The sequence below is a fragment of the Equus przewalskii genome, chromosome 9 (genome assembly GCF_037783145.1).
Source record: "Equus przewalskii isolate Varuska chromosome 9, EquPr2, whole genome shotgun sequence".
Taxonomy (NCBI): Eukaryota; Metazoa; Chordata; class Mammalia; order Perissodactyla; family Equidae; genus Equus; species Equus przewalskii.
In genome coordinates this window covers 79471600-79488010 of record NC_091839.1, presented here as the reverse complement: position 1 = coordinate 79488010, position 16411 = coordinate 79471600, and the positions used below count along the sequence as shown (strand labels likewise).

General features: G+C 38.4%; 1 long non-coding RNA gene across 1 annotated transcript in view; it reads left to right on the top strand.

Annotated features, from left to right (window-relative positions):
* Nucleotides 1-15472, top strand: part of LOC139073425 (uncharacterized) — a 36088-nt gene extending 20616 nt beyond the window's left edge. Inside the window, exons 2-4 of the long non-coding RNA XR_011522149.1 lie at nt 1801-1905; nt 14493-14696; nt 15337-15472. This is a non-coding gene — a long non-coding RNA (uncharacterized lncRNA). The remainder of the gene's footprint in view (nt 1-1800; nt 1906-14492; nt 14697-15336) is intronic.
* Nucleotides 15473-16411: the final 939 nt, after the last annotated feature.

Sequence of the window (16411 nt, the reverse complement as noted above, 5' to 3'; positions counted from 1 at the left end):
CCTTTCTCCTGCAAACTAACTTCTCCGTGTCAACACTGATTGTTGATGAGAAGGAAGAATTGGGATTACAGAGAACCAGACTTTTCAGAGGCTTCCAGCTTGATCAAACCAGTCCAGGCCCAAGTTATGCAAGAGGATGAAAATAAGGTTTTATAATGATAATAAAGCAAAACCTTAAAAAAAAAAACTTAAAAAGCAAGCAACAAATAGAGAAAATAACTAAGCTTGTAAGATAGGGAAAATTATCTGTCAGTGGGGCTGGCCTGGTGGCAGAGCGGTTAAGTTTGCACATTCTGCTTTGGTAGTCCGGGATTCACTGGTTTGGATCCCAGATGAGGACCTATGCACCACTTGTCCAGCCATGCTGTGGTAGGTGTCCCACATATAAAGTAGAGGAAGATGGGCACAGATGTTAGCTCAGGGCCAATCTTCTTCAGCAAAAAGAGGAGGATTGGCTGCTAATCTTCCTCAAAACCCCAAAATTACCTATCAGAGCCTCATATTCTTTGCAAGTTTATGGTAGCCAAAATCCAACCATCAAAAGGGGCCAATCAGATAACCTTTGGTTAGGGTTCAAGTCGTCTTGGATGGTGTGAATACACACTGTCTCTGTACAGTTGGTCACTTGGCTAATAACCCAGGTTAACCTTGGCTGGTCTGAAAAAATAGCCTTTCTTCTCTGAGTGTTGTAGTCTTATCATAAGAAAGGCTGGTACTCAGCTGGTAAGTACAGCGATGGCTATACCAGTGGTTAACATTGAAATACTTCCCTTCAGGTCAATAAATACCCCAACCTCCTCCATCCTCCCTTGCACTTCCACAGATCTCCCCTGATTTAGCTCCTAAGAGGCTATGCCTGGGATGACTGACTGACAGGGCAGGAGGTGGGGAGCTCGGGAGCGTCAGTACCACAGGCGTGCAGGTCTGCATCGTCAGCAGTGCTGGTTGTTAAATAGTTTCACTACTGTCTGCCTAGAGCCTGGAAAATAATTTTAAAAATGAGAATAAGTATAGGGATGATGAAGGAGCAAATTTAAATTCAAGGTATTAATACATTTTAATCCGTTTCAGTATAGGAAGAAGTTTTATAATTATTGTGTAAGCTGTTTGAGGTGTTTAAATATACCTACCGTGTTAGATTTGTGATTTCAATTAAATGTGAGAATTTTGATTAAGTAAATTTGAAATCATTGCTGAAATGGTTGAAGACTTTTTTCTTAAATTGTAGGTTTTGATTTCTTAGTCACGTAATAGTATTTTCTTTTAATAAAACTGTAAAAACAATAAACTGATCAATGTATAGAGTACAAACAACGGGGATTATTCCTGTCCAAGCAGGCCACTCCCGAAATGTATAAAATGATGCCATCGACACTTGTAACAACCCGCGCCTCGTCAGTCCTTCAGGATCCTTTTTTCATTCAGCAAACGTTTGTTAGAGCCTTCTGTGAGTCGAGTAACATACAAGGCCCTGTGCACTTTATCACTCACCTGACTCCCGCTCATCTTCATCTCCACCTTATTCGTCAGGTTGGAAAGCAAGGTGCTTAGCTGGCCACAGCACGCTGTTTAGGGCTGTGGGCTGTGCTTGCAAAGCGCCAATCAGCAGATGCAATGTAGGATGGGCTTTTTTTTTTCTCCTTTCATTTCACACATGTTTTGAACTCAGGCGTATCTCTGAGTGAATCTATTTAAAAGATTTAAATTTGTGCTCCAGATAAAAGAATTGAGTTTGTTTGACTGCAAAACAGACAGCTCTGAAGCAGACCTTAGTTTATTGTGACTCTTGTCTTCTTTCAGTGAACTGGCTGCTGCGGAGAGATGGGGACCTATGAGAGGTGGGAGAACGCCATTAGGTTTGGAGCCAGGGGAAGGGTCATCGCGGTTCTTTTTCTCTCTGGCTGTGTAAGTTTGAACACTATTAACCTCTTTAAGCTTCATAGGATTGTTGTGAGGATGAAGTGAGATCTCACACGCACACACGCACATACACACACACAAACTAGCACATCCTAAGTGCTCGATAAGTATTAACTCTTACTGTTACACACTCTATCTTGTGTTTCTAGTAAGTTCTGGATTATGGTTCTTTTTCTTCTCTTTTCTCTAAGTAAAATATATTATTTCTCTGATCGTTTAGATTATATCTGAACCTAAAGTTTCTAGAGAAATTAATCATTATAGTCTGTGCAACGTGACCTTTTAGGGAATTGTAGGCTATCAGTCCAATGCTATGAGTTTGAGCAAACCCACTTACCGTGAAAGTCTCAATATAATGAAATGACTACAAAGCCATGGCATTAATTTATGGATTTTAATAGACAATAACGAAAACATCAATTTCAAGGCAACTAAAATATTTGAGCAGTTCTTAAGATTATTATAACAGAATTAGACATGTATTTTTATAATTTTTATGGACCTGCTAAGCTCTGTTATGCAACTCTAGGAATGCCTTTCTACCATACGATATTTAAAGAAATTCAAAGCAAAGGAATATATTAGAAAAATACCTGTGTCCTATGCCTTTTAAAAGACCGCATTTCTCTGTGACCAAATCACACTTTATGTTTCTTCAATGCACTTGGTAATTTTATAAAAATACAGGTTTGTATACTCCTTTGTAGTAATTCTTTCTGCATTAGATATTAAGAATTTATAAGATTACAAACTCATTTCATCAATATTAGCCTCCAAGAGTGTTATTTTTTTTAAAAGGCAGTAAGTAATTTGCACCAAGGTGTGAAGGACTGGCTGACTTACTCTCAGGAGTTACTTGTTTATTAAAAGCAAATGTGGTCATTTGAAAAACTTCTGATTTGAAGGGAAAGAACTACTGTGTACCAGGTGGATTGACTGCTTGACATGTGTCATCACACTTAATCCTCACAATAAGGTTTATAGGTAGATGTTATTGTCTTCCTTTACAGACATAAAACTAATACTTGGCAAGATTATCTGCCCAAGTTCACTCATTGAGAAGCAGGGAGAAGTTGCTGGAATCCAGGTTTTTCTGATTGATATTTCTCCATTGTCTCCCACTGCTTCCTAATTACCCTCTTCTGGTAGAAATATTTCTTAGGGGAGAAATTCTGAATGCCTTTCTTTATCAGATGAAATGGTGTTCTCTCAGAGATGGATTCTTGGGGAATCCATCTTTTTATAATTACTCAAATTATTTCAGGGACATGGTTTGGTATCATTGTAATGTATATATACTTATAATAATTATATCAATATGTATATTAACTTATTAATTATGTTCCTATTTTCATGAGTCTCAAAGTTGAGGTAATCCTGTTCCTAAGGGTATCTTTGATCCCAGGCCGTGGACACAGAGCAAGCCAGCCTCATCCTCTGCAGCGGCAGCAGCTGCAGAAGCCAGAAACAGAGGACTGATTCTTGACACTTCTTTCTCTCTCACCTTCCATATAGGATAATCCATCACCAAATTCATTTGATTCTACCTCCTCAAAAGCCGTGAAATCATCCACCTCTTCCACCTTCCCAGCCAACATTAGTGTCAAGCTAGCCCTTCCCTCACCTTGATAACTTCAACTGGATTGCTCAGGTGGTCTCCCCCCATCCCTTCCTGCTCACCTCTAACCATTCTTCATGATGCTGCCGGAGTGATCTTTGGAAAAACGAATCTAATCAATTCACTTCTCTGCTTAAAACCCTTTGATTTTATTGCTTTTAAGAATAAAGACCAATACTAGTTTTTGGTGGGAGATAGTTGAGCATGGCACATACGCTGATGTGGTATTTCAAATATTTACAAAGGAGTAGTGTGTTCCATGCCTTTTCTCATGGCCTGATATTATGAAAACTTACTGTGATCTGCTATGGAGACAAGAATTGTTTCTCTAGAGAATTTTCTAAACCACATGCTAGCGCTTGTGTATTTTGAGCTCACTTGTATGGCTAACATGCAAAAATCCTAACCAAAATATAAATAAGTAGAATTAAGTAGTATATGGACAGACTAATAGGATACACATAAATGTACTCACACTTTTATATGTACAAATACAGTGATGTTTAATATTAGGAACTCTACTAATATATTCATTATGTTAATAAGTCATATAAAAAAACCACAGACATGTCTATATGAGCTAAAGTCATTTGACAAAATTGAACATCCACTCATTTAAAAAATCTTATTATGATATAGTTAAACAAAATTCTGTAATGTGATAAAATACATGATGAAGCACTGGACACATTCTTACTGAAGTCAAGGGCAAAAATTTTGTGTTATCTCTACTATTATTCATTCTGGTTCTAGAAGTCTTAGCCAAGGCAATTAAACAAGAGGAAGAACAGTAAAACTGCATAGGAGAAGGACAATTTATAGTTGTTTTCAGATGATAGAATGACATACCTGGGTGATTGAAGAGAACCAAATGAAAAGCTATAGAAAGAATAAGAGACCTAATGAATGCAATTTGTAAATTGACATGCAAAATTAACAGTTTTCTTAATAGGACTAACAACCTGTTAGAAAATTAAAAAAGAAGAAAAGATTCCATTTACAGTAACAACTGCAAAAGATTAAATACTTAGGAAAAACTTGAAAAAGCTACGTACAACATCTTGTAATAGGAAATACTTATTGAGTGCTTGCTACTGCCAGAGGCTGTTTTAAGTTCTTTGAATGAAACTGCTCATTCAATCCTTATTACAACTCTCTGAGGCAGGTGCAATTATTGTTTCTGTTTTACACGCAGGAAAATGGAGATACAAAGTGTTTATGTAACTTGCTTAAGGTCTGATAAGCTTGAGAGCCTATACTCTTAGCCAGTAGAATATAATTCCTCCTGAGCACTATATAACTTTCCGAGGAATATTTAAAGAAATTAGAAATAAAAATCCCCCATAAAAACATATGTTGTTCTTGATCTGAAGACTCAATATTTTGAAGACATCATTTCTCCCTATTTAATTAATAAATTTTATGCTATATCAATAAAAATATACAGAAAGTACAGGAGCTTATAGTGTTGGGAACATTCCAAAAAAAGAATAAGGAATAAAGTTATAAGGGAGGAGTAGTAGCCTATATTAAAATATATTATAAATTTATATTAATTTAAATAATTGTGTGTTGACACCTGAGTACACAGACACACTACTGGAATAATATAAAGAGTCCAGAAATCCAAGTGTAAATGAAAATTTAATTTCTGAAAAAGGTGATATTCTAGATCAAGGAAAAAATATATTCCTTAATAAATTGTGTTAGGACAAAGAGGCTGTATCTCTACTTCTTTAACTCAAATAAATTCTAAATGGACCAGAGACAGTTCAAAATGAAAACTATAAAGCTACTAGAAGAAAAGTGAGAAGCTTTTAAAAAATGTAGTGTGTGTGTGCGTGTAGGTGAGGGGGCGCCCCAAACAAATATAGACCCTGAGAGCAATGAAAGATGGATCAATGTGCTTCCATACGTGCTTTAAACATAAACAAAATTGAACGACAGATTTCAAATAGGGAAAATATTTGGAAATATATGACAGAAAGAGGACTCATTTCCTTAATCTATTAAGAATTATACAAACCAGTATGAAAGAAGACAACAACTCAAATAGCAACATGGATAAGAGAAATGAAAGGGAAGACTTACTTTTCATTGCACAATGTTTTTTTATTTTAAAATTATATATATGTAAATATATATAATATAAAGCTTTTGAACAAAACAGTAGAATACCACACCCCTATGATAAACCGCCTTCATATATATCTTCCCAAATCTTTTCTATGAATAAATTTTTTTCACAAAGAATTGAATTATATTTTATAGTAGTCCAGTTTCTCTTACATGCTGTAAATATCTCTGTATGTCATTAAATGTTCTCCTATGACATAACTGAATGGCAAAATCATTTTTCATGTATATATCTGTTTCCAGCTTTTTGTTATTACGAATATCCCTTAAGTAAAATCTTTGTGCATCTTAATTCAAATCTTAATTCTTTCCATAGCACACATTCCTGAAACAGAATTACTAGATTAAAGGGTATATATATTTCAAAGTCGCTTAAAGAACACTTTTGGACATTTTTAGGTTGTTCTAATTTATACATTCTCAAGCAGTTTTTGTGGGAGTAGCTGTTCCATTGGACTCGTCGAAATTGGCTATTACCATTTTAAGAAATCCTGACTAATTAGACCATTGGAAAAGGTTTCCTATTATTGTCCTAGTATTATATAAATGATTACAATTGAGATTGAATTTTATTATATGTGCATACTGACTTTTTTTCTGTTGTGATTTTAGAGATGTATTTAGAGGAAATAAATGCTGCATCTATTTGGCTAAAATAGCTGTCTGGACTGGACACAGACGATGCAATCATTTTAATTCCCATAATCACAAGAGTAGGTATTCCTGCAATCAGTTTGGGAATAAGCTCCCCTTGGTCAGGGTTACCTATGCAGATTCTCCAAGCAGTCAGACAAGAAGGAAAACCTTATGAGTCATCACAGAATTTGGATGCCTCTCCACTGCTCTTGCTGAGGGTAGAGTTTTTATAAGCACTTCCTATACTTTTTCCTTATGATTTCTTTACAGAATAAACCCGGTAATTTAGAACTCTGCCTTCACCGGGGTTGGTTTCATTTCCAACAGTCAAGGGAAGACACAAACAGCTCGGTGCTACATTGTCAATTAAACCAAGGTGGAAGAGGGGGAGGGCGGCTCCAGTGATAAATGAGCAGTCATTTCAATGTTTTCTTTCCAGCAGAAATCAGAGCCAGATTACACTTTATCTCGCCCTGACTTTTAGCAAGATAGATAGCCACGCAAAATTTTCAGGTTCAAATAGTCTCCATCAAAAGGGCTAAAACCCTCATCTTCTGGCCACACTCAACTTTCATCTTTTTAACTGGTGGGATCCGATTTCGATTTCTTTTACTGAATAAGAAAGAATTTATTCAAATTACTCTCTCAGTCTTAGGTTTTTAACCAAATAAAGGCGAACAATGAAAGAAATTAACATCACTGCTTGATGCAGAGCTTTTTCGAGATTGTCCAAAAAGTGCTATTTCCGATCCTGAAAGCAAAGTGATTGTTTACTTGTTATCAATAGTCTGAGTTCCTGTTCAGAATTCCGTATTTAGGGATCTAGCCTTACATCTTCGGGCTACCAAGATAACGCAGCCTTGGCAAAACTGAATTACATTAAAAGCAATGTGCTGTTGGAAAAATAGTTCCTCCTGATTGCATTTCAAGTTAGAAATTCACCCATTTATCTTTGTTGGTCGATATTTAGTACAAATGTCTTTGTTTCTAAAGGACTTTAATACGCAAAGCACTTTACATATTAACGACAGAAATACATTCTAAGAAATACATTCAGTTCAGGAATATAGAAAGAGTGAATTTGGCAGTGGTTTGCTCTTTTCTTGTCGTCAGGCTATGCACTGCAAAGGCAAGAGTCGTCGGCTTTTGATCAGATCTTCTGGAGAATCAGTGACACCAGGCGCTGAGTTATCTTCAGTTAAGAACCAGTAAGCACATTATGAGTGCATTTCATATTACGTGGAATTAAATTTCAGGCTCAAATCATTTGTCAGTTCTCTCAAAAAACTCGAAAAGACTTTTAAACGACCTCTCTGATATATGACCCGGATGCTGCCAGACCGAATGATTTTTACCAAGGTGGATCCTCCAGTGTGAACTCAGGACTGGGTCACCTCCAGGGCAACCCGGCCAGGTCGCAGATTTGGTGACCTTCCGGGAACCTGGGGAGAAGGTGCCGCCGGAGAGGGGGCCGGCCCTTCCGCGGAAAGGCCGGCGTCTAAGCCGAGCCCCTCCAGCCGGGAGAGGGCCCCTGGCCGCAGGTGGAGACGCGCCTGTCGCCGCGATGCGCCCAGGGGGTCGGGAGCAGGTGGGAGGGCCCTGCCTTCCGCCCCAGCGCGGCCCCGGGTCAGAGGGACTGTCCTCTCTCGCACTGTCCAGTCCATTTGTCAAGGTCCCGCATCGGATAAATAGCTGTCTCCCCAGCCCTTTAGAGTGACTAGTGCAAATAAATCCAGCCCCTTTTCCCCAGCGCCTCGCGGGCCGTGGTCGTTCCCGGCGCGGCCTAGCAGACCCCAGGGGGCGACAGCCCGAGCCTCGGTCTCCCCTGCCGCCACGCGGGGCCCCTGGCAGCGGGGGACGCCCAGCCCAGAGAGCTGGCACGAGCTGCGGCCGGGCTAAAAAGCCAGGAGAGAGCTTCTCCTCTTCCTTGCGGGTTTGTCTGGAATTTTACCTCCTTGGCCTGGGGAAGGTCTCTCTTCCCTGGGATCCTGTTCACTCCCTGCCTCTCCTCCCCCGCCCCTGCCTCTCTAAGCCTCAGAAATTCCAAATATCTTCCGTATCCCACTTGCAGCCTTTGAGCCAATCAATCCGGATCTCACCGATTTCCTCCGAGATCGTGAAAGCTTTGATGCCCACACTTAGAGCTGCCTCTCCCTCACTCCCATCCTTCCCCTCGGGGATCCCTCTGGAGGCCTGCTCAAAATACCTGCTGGCGCCAGAGGAAATTCACTTGTAACAGATACCCAGCGGGTGTAAAACCAACACTCTGCTTCCAGGGTCATTTTCCTCCCCACCTTCTTCTGCCCCGTCAACTTGTCGCTCGCTGAGCGAGCGCTAACACCGGGAATTACGGTGAATCCTGAGTGCTGGGCGGGACGATGTGGAACCACTTTATCGACCCGATGATTGCTATCTCTTGCATGTTGCTTCCCCGCCTCTGCTCCACGCAGCCCTGATTCCCAAAGTCTGCGGAATTAGTGTGAGGCCCAGGACTGGTCCACAGGCAGCTTTTGTACAGGGGTCCAGCAGGTCTTCAAACAAACTTCAGAAGATCTAAAGTAAAACAGAATTATTCCATTTCCTTCTAAAACCGTTATTGAAGCAAAAAACAAAACAAAACCAAATCTGAAGAAAGCAGGAAATCTCACTCATTTTATTTTGATGATAATCAAATAAACTACTAGAAAGATTCCAGGTAACATAATTTTGCAATGGACTTATTTCCAGATATCATTTACATTTCATGAGTAAAGTAAGTCGTTCAAGAAGATGACCCCGTTATATGCGTGTAGACGGCAGGGATGCTGAGAGAAATGATAAATATAAGGGGAGATGGACTTTCTTTTCCTAAACATTTGCAAGAGTCTCAGGTGGGTTTTATTTGAACAAATAAAAACAGTATTATGACATTTCTCTTCACAAAAGCAAAACCTAATAGTTTAATAATAACATATTTTTAGCTGTTATTGGATTTTCTTGTTCAATTTTCTTACCTAAGATTCTTTTCAAATTTTACTCTTTGCAAATCATTTGGCCTGCATATGATTATTATGCAAAACTCTTTATAAAAGGCTGAAAATGAAGAATATGCTGGGCTTATATTTCTAAACATTTAAATTCGTTGGAAAGATAGTGGATACTTTTAGGTGATTATGTTTGAAAATTGCTGTCTTTTGAAGGGGAAGATAAGGCTCGTGGGGGCAGGGGGGAGTGCTCTCCTCGGCCCTGCCTTTGTGCCCCTGAGCAGAGCTCCAGGTTCTCATAACTGCTCCTGGCACTCGTTTGGGTTGATAGCTCCAGAGGGGAGTCGGCGGAGGCCTCGCTCCAGCTCCAGCGTCCCTGTCACCTGGACAGCGTGAGGTTGGCTCAGCCGGCGTGGGGCGCAATCTTCAATCAAGACCCGTGATGCTTCACGTCTTCCTTCCTACTGCGGCTTCACTCTCACGGATGAACTTCTGGAACTCTGTTGAGCATAGAGTTTCCCTGTTTTATGAATCAGTTTTGGAGAACTCGCCTGATTTGTTAGTCAGAAATGGAGTTTAAACCGTGGATACAGAGACGGTACAGACATACGCCGGGAGTTATTAAGACCTTCCTGTGGGAAAAGATCTGCCACATTTCAGAGATTTGGAGCTCTCTGTGGAGCCAATGGCGACATACAATTTTTGTTACTTGAGGTAGTTCCTGTTTATGTTTCCCAGTTTGTGTCTCTGCCAAAAAGACATGGCAGAAAATACAGGCATAGGAAAATTGCAGCTTAAAGACAGCATCTTCGAGCTTCAAAAGCTAGGATGATTTTAAGGAGAAGACCAAGGAGCACATATGGGTCTTCTGCAAGTTAGAGCCAGCTGTCGATGCTGTGATTGCTGTTTCCTGAACCTTTTAGAAGGTGCGGGGGAGGGACCAGGAGCCGGTGGGAGTTTCTCGGGATTACGGAGTTACAGTTCCGAGTTGTCCATTATGGAATTCATTTGACACTGACATTGTGCAAGGACAGTCGACCAACTGAGTGTTCTTTTTTACTCCAGAGTATTTTGGTGGGTGACAGAGCATAACAGTTTTGTTTTAGATTTTATTAACTTATCCTGAAAAGAAATCATTTTTGGACAACCCCCAAGGTAAATGATTAGCTTCAGGGTAATGCTGACGAGCATGAAAGCAAAGCTTCCTTTTGGTACGGTTGAGGCCACTTATTACAGCACTGGAACAGAACAAGAGCAACAGCGAGGGAATGGGGAAGAAAAGTTTAAGATAATTTCATGCCAATTGTGATGATGGTATCACTTTTGGTTATCCTACTTTGACATAATTTATTTAAAATGTCTGTCACATTTTGTAACTTTTTCAGATTTTTTTCAAAGGGAGATTTAAAAAAGTTTAAAAATAGTTTTGAAATACAGGAATCACGTTATCAAAAAAAAAAAAGAGCTGAAGGTAATTTTCTAGCCAATTTGATTTGTGTAGAAAAGTAATTAAATAATTGTGCTTTCAAATAACAGATCTAAGCCCAGATAATTCTTCAAACCTTCCTTCTGCTTCTTGAAAAACAACTTTATTGAGATATAATTCACATACCACACATTTCACTCATTTAGAGTATACAATTCAAGGTCTTTTGGTATATGCATGGGGTTGTGCAAATATCACTACAATCTAGTTTAAAATATTTTCATCCTCCCTCCACTGCAGAGAAACCCTCTGCCCATTAACAGTCACTGCTTCCCATCCCAGCTCTAGGCAACCACTAAAGGACTTCGTCTTTATAGATTTGCCTATTCTGGACATTTCATATAAATGGAATCACATAACATTTACTCTTTCGTGACTAGCCTCTTTGACTTAGCATAATGTCTTTGAAGTTCCTCCAGGTTGTAGCTTGCGTCAGTCCTTCATGCCTTTTTATGGTTGAATACTCTGCCACTGTATGGATAGACCACGTTTTATTTATCTGTTCATCAGTTGATGGGCATTGAGTTAGTTCCATTTTTGGACTACTAGGAATAATGCTGTGAACAAGTGTACAAACGGTTGTGTTCCACTTTGCTCATGTAGGTAGTGACAAGCACAGCTTGACCTGTATGTCCACGTGACACTATGAAAATTTGCTCTCCACCCTGAAAAAAACAAAATTCTAACCCTGTTTTTCTGCCTGTTTCCCAGGCTGTGAATTGTTAGGAAGCACCGTAGGAGTTAAAGTTATTTGTCTATTTATTTGAACCAGTTAGAAGAAAGAGACCTGGAAAACAGAAAAAGTTATTTTTGTTTGCAGATAGGCAAATTAATAAAGTTAACCAAATTAAGCTATATTCAAGTATTAGAAACTAGCTCTTGCTTATGGGCTTTCCATCTAGTGCATTGGATGATGTTTTTTCTTTTGTTGACGGCTAACCTTAAATTCTTGAATGCTTGCTTGCTGTTGTAATTCCTATATTCCTATGGAATATCCACTTTACGCTTTAGACAGTATTCTCCTCCATTTGGTAGGCAGAGCTTCTTCAGCCTATTTTGATTTGGTGCTACCAGTGCATTTGATTTCTATGACTGCAGGCTTATTTGCATTCTTAAGCACGTAGGTAGAATGCTTCTGGTGTTCTGCCTTGCAAGTGTGATGCATCTGGCTCCAACATGTATTTTAAAACATTTATTGTTTCCAAAGTTGAACTCCAAGGAGAGCAGATGGTACGATACTAGACAGAATGACAGCTGTTAGCACTTGTACATGTTCTCTGTAAAAAAGGGTCAGACGTTCATTCATGCAGCAGATATTTATTGATTGCCTGTCAACACAGTGCTGATCTTGTTGACGTTGATGAGCTTCTTCTACTTGTTTTTTATTTAACTAAGGATTTATATTCTCCTCATTAAAATAGATAAAATACTGCTCAAGCCTGAGCCACTCTTGTATCATGGCGTCATTTGAGAGAGGTTAAGTGCGTATAATATATTTAAATATAGCTTCCAAACATAAGTATTAAAATCTTTTTGCTTTAGGATATTATTTGTTACAGGGATTTATTACATAGATTCAGCTAGCACCTCTTAGAATACCTGAGACATTTTGGGAACTCAAAAATGACATGGAGCATAATCTGTAGCTCACAACAGTTTCCTATCATTGAAATGCAGTTGGTTCTGTTGAGAAACTATAGAACTGACTTAATTCCAACCTAATTAAAGTTTCCATTGTGCAAAGTGAGTTATCGAGCTGGTGGTGGTTATTATATAGTTAATGATTGTAGATAATTCGGACAGAGAAAATCCACTTTGGTAGTATCAGCAACACTTTTGTAAAAATCTCAATGTATATGATGTTTCAGAGGAAATAAAGCAGGTCTCGTTCCACTTGCAAGAGGGAATTTTAAAGAGAGAGATTCTAGATATTCAGGCTCAGCTATGGAAGTAGGGTTAAAATCATAATCCTGGAAAAAATGCCATTGACTCTCTCTAACCTCGGCAGTCCAGATCCGGGATTACGTTTCATTCGAAAGAAAACACGGGCTGTCCTGAGCTACGTGAGGTTCAGAGTCAATGCAATGAAATCCAACAGATCTTCAGGGCTTTCCAGTTCCCCTTCTCTCCTGTGTCATTTTGACTAAACGCATCTATGTTTTAGACATTCCACTCAGTCGATCTTTAATTGGCCAAGGCTTGTGACCCTCTTTTCCTCTCTAGCACTTCAAAAGGGACCCTGCACAGCAAGGATTGGGCTTTGGAGAGCTTGGTTCCAAGTGTGCTCTTGCACAGGACAAAACATCGTGGGGTGCTAAATACCAGAGGAAGGTGCCTCGGTGCAATGAAGAGCGTTAAAACTATTTGATGTGCTTGGGTTTCCTAGGCATAGGACTCTTCAAGGCAGAATGGTTCTCTGGTAATTTCCTTTGCAAGAAAAGAAATGAGACCTGACTTCCTTACATGGATATGCATAAACTTAGTCCTTCTTGTAGCTGTACGTGCTTATCGTCTTAGTTATATAGAGATTTATAATTCCATGTTATTTACATATCGAAGGACACTTGCCACCTGACAAGCTCTCCTCAGAATAGGATACAGTAATTAATCTCATTATAGTTATATTGACATTAGTAGCACACGCATCACTCTCTAAAACCATTATATGGAGGTCTACTGGTTTTCAATTAAAAAACACAAGGATAAGTGAATAAATGAAAGAATGAATGATGCAATGGATACACCATAAAATCTAGAACATCTGTTGTCTATATAAGAAGGCAGGAGAAATTTAGCATAGTCTTTGGCGACCTAGTTATATAATTTGCATTTTATTCTAACGATACTTATCACCCTTTCTCTTGTCTCCTTGCATTATAAGAATATTAGTTACTATTATTATCTGGACAGTTAAAACAGCTTGGGCTACTTTACTACACAGGTCGTCAAGGCTCATGCTCTGGGGAATAGGGAATGAGTAACAGGAAAATAAGCATGTATCTCATAGGGAACTTAAAAATGTTTATATAAGTCTTTTGGAGATTCTCTATTGATGGATGGGGGCTGGATCTTGAAGAAAATACAGAGAACAACAAAGCCACTGGGGTCAACACTGATCTTCCCCCCGTAGGAACCTGGGGTCTGAGTGTATGAACTAGAAAAAGTATTCTTTTTGTAACCTTATGAGTTGAAGAATTACAGATAGAGAGTCATTGCCTAACTAACGCCATGACTGTCCAGGAAGTGTCAACGACGGCTTGATTGAAAATTACCATGTGCCCTGATACACAACTCTGTGCTGGGAGTCTGTGTGTGTGTGTTTGTGGGTGTGTGTGGTGTGTGAGAGAGAGAGTCAAATAGGAGCTAAAAAAGAATTGCAACTTACTGCTCTCTGGTAACTAACAAAAGTAGGCACACAAGTGCTCAAAAGAAAGATTCTTGTTTAGGATTATTAGTATGAAATAAAAAAGAAAATTAAAGTGTTAATTTTGTAATAGGAGACAGACGAAGTTTTCACTATCAGTTTCAATACCAGTTTTCACTATAAGTACAGTATTATTTTAGCAGCAGTCATTACAAAACGTCTTGTGAAGGGAGGACAAAATTTTGGTTTTTATTTCTATTGATGTCTCTGTATGTTTTGAGAGCTGGACTAGGAAATTCGTGGTGTTTAATCTGCCAGAACTCCTTGGGACTTTAGAAACCATGATTCGAATTTTCTTCTTTCTTCTAGGTGCATTTCATCCATTTTGAAAAAATTTGAAAATGCAGAAAGAACAAGGCAAAGAATAATTACAGCCATGATTTAATTCTGAATAAATCTCGCAATAAGATTATTTTTTTATTGCTGCCCCTTCAGCGTCCTGCTAAGCGTTTACCACTTTCTGTAAATTGTATGGGAAGATGGGAAGATTACAGATCTCATTGGGCAAAATAGGTATGTAAATGAATGCCTCTGAAAGCTTCTGCGATTCTGCATGGATAAATAGAGTGGGCATTAGAATAAAAATAGACAAACATTTGCTTCTTTTCGTCTCCAATTTCAAAACTGAGGGGACTACATCCAGTCAGTGATGAGAGCTTTGCGTTGTTTTATTTTAGAAGAAAAGAATCTTTAAAGAACAATCTGTGTTCCTCTTGGTTATAAAAACTTCAAAATATGTACTAAAACAAGAAAAAATAACTCACTGCTCCTTATAGTTCTTTCTTACTAGTGGAAAGAAGAGCGGAAAGCTGACGAATTATTTATTTGATCCAACTGAAGCTTTCTTGTGAAATAAAAAATACTGTCCTCAAAAATTGTGGTTTCAAATAACCCAAACTTTCCACGGTAAACCCCATTTACATTATCACCTAAAGCTTAGGGAAGAAAACATACACTATGACTTTTAGTTTAAAATAAAGACTCACCATTGTGCATGCTTTTATAAATTATTCAAATCAGAATTTAAAAAACATCACCATGAATATTAACTGAGCAGTTCAGATTAGCATGGTTCTTACAGTTAATATTTGCACAAACTTCTAATAATTATCAAGATGGCCTTTATTTGTTTTTTCTTGCCACTGACCCATAGGATATACTAAAAGAAAACAGATTAACCTCTTTCCTGATAAGAAGAGAAACCGAGAGGACCATCTGTGAGACCCAGGTTGTGAGGAATTTCTTTTTTTAACATGCATCAAAATATATTAATATACATTGCCTTTGGCAGATGAAATGTGTTATTTCTTTAAACAAGTTCAAAGATGTTTATGTAAAAACAGTGAACATAGGCACTAGTTTCTTTATCTTTTGAAAAGAAAAGAACTAATAAAAATGGAAATTCCACAAATGTCTGTATCTTAGAATGAGATCAGTCAAAATTTTTCCAGTGCCTAAGAAAACACTTTAAAAAATTTTTAAGCATTAAACTTAACATGCCGTGTCTTAGAAGATACATGACAGCAACCTGGATTTAGGGGTTTAGATGAAGTCTTTGAAGTGTCTTAAATCTCCTTGAGACCTAAAAGACTGTTTATAACCAACAGTTGCTTTGTAAAAACAATGCTGACGAAATGTTTTAAAATTTTCTTGTTAAATTTTTATAAGAATATGTGGGTTGGGAAAAGGAAGCATCTGTATTGCAAGATGGTTTCATAAAGTTGATTTATTTAATCTCAGAAATGGGGGACAGGATGCTTAGCGGGGACGAGAAGAATCAGTGGTTTGCATACCTGAAGCAAATGAAAACATGGAAAGCTCTATCAACTTCAGATGGGCCGAATAATGTCTGAATATTAGTATGAGACTAGTGACACGGCATCTTTAATAGATTTTTTTGTGGGTCTTTTTTGTTAGACTGATGGGACCCAATATTGGTGCACACAACTTTGAGGGGAAACCATGAAATTCTATTGAACAGATCAAATCCAGTAATACATGTTTTTCTGCAAAACAGAAAAACTTTTAAAGCAATCAGATTTTATTTAAAACAGATCTAAGAAGGAAACGTGTTTGCAAATAAAGTCTATATTAGTACTTGGAGCTGCTGAAAGGGAGAGAATTTTTTTCTAAGAAAAACATTTCACTGTCTTGCTGCATTGTCTAAGAGTTTTTTCACGGTAGCTTTGTGACTCGTCTGCTCTTGGCTTTGTGTTTTTGTAAAGCAG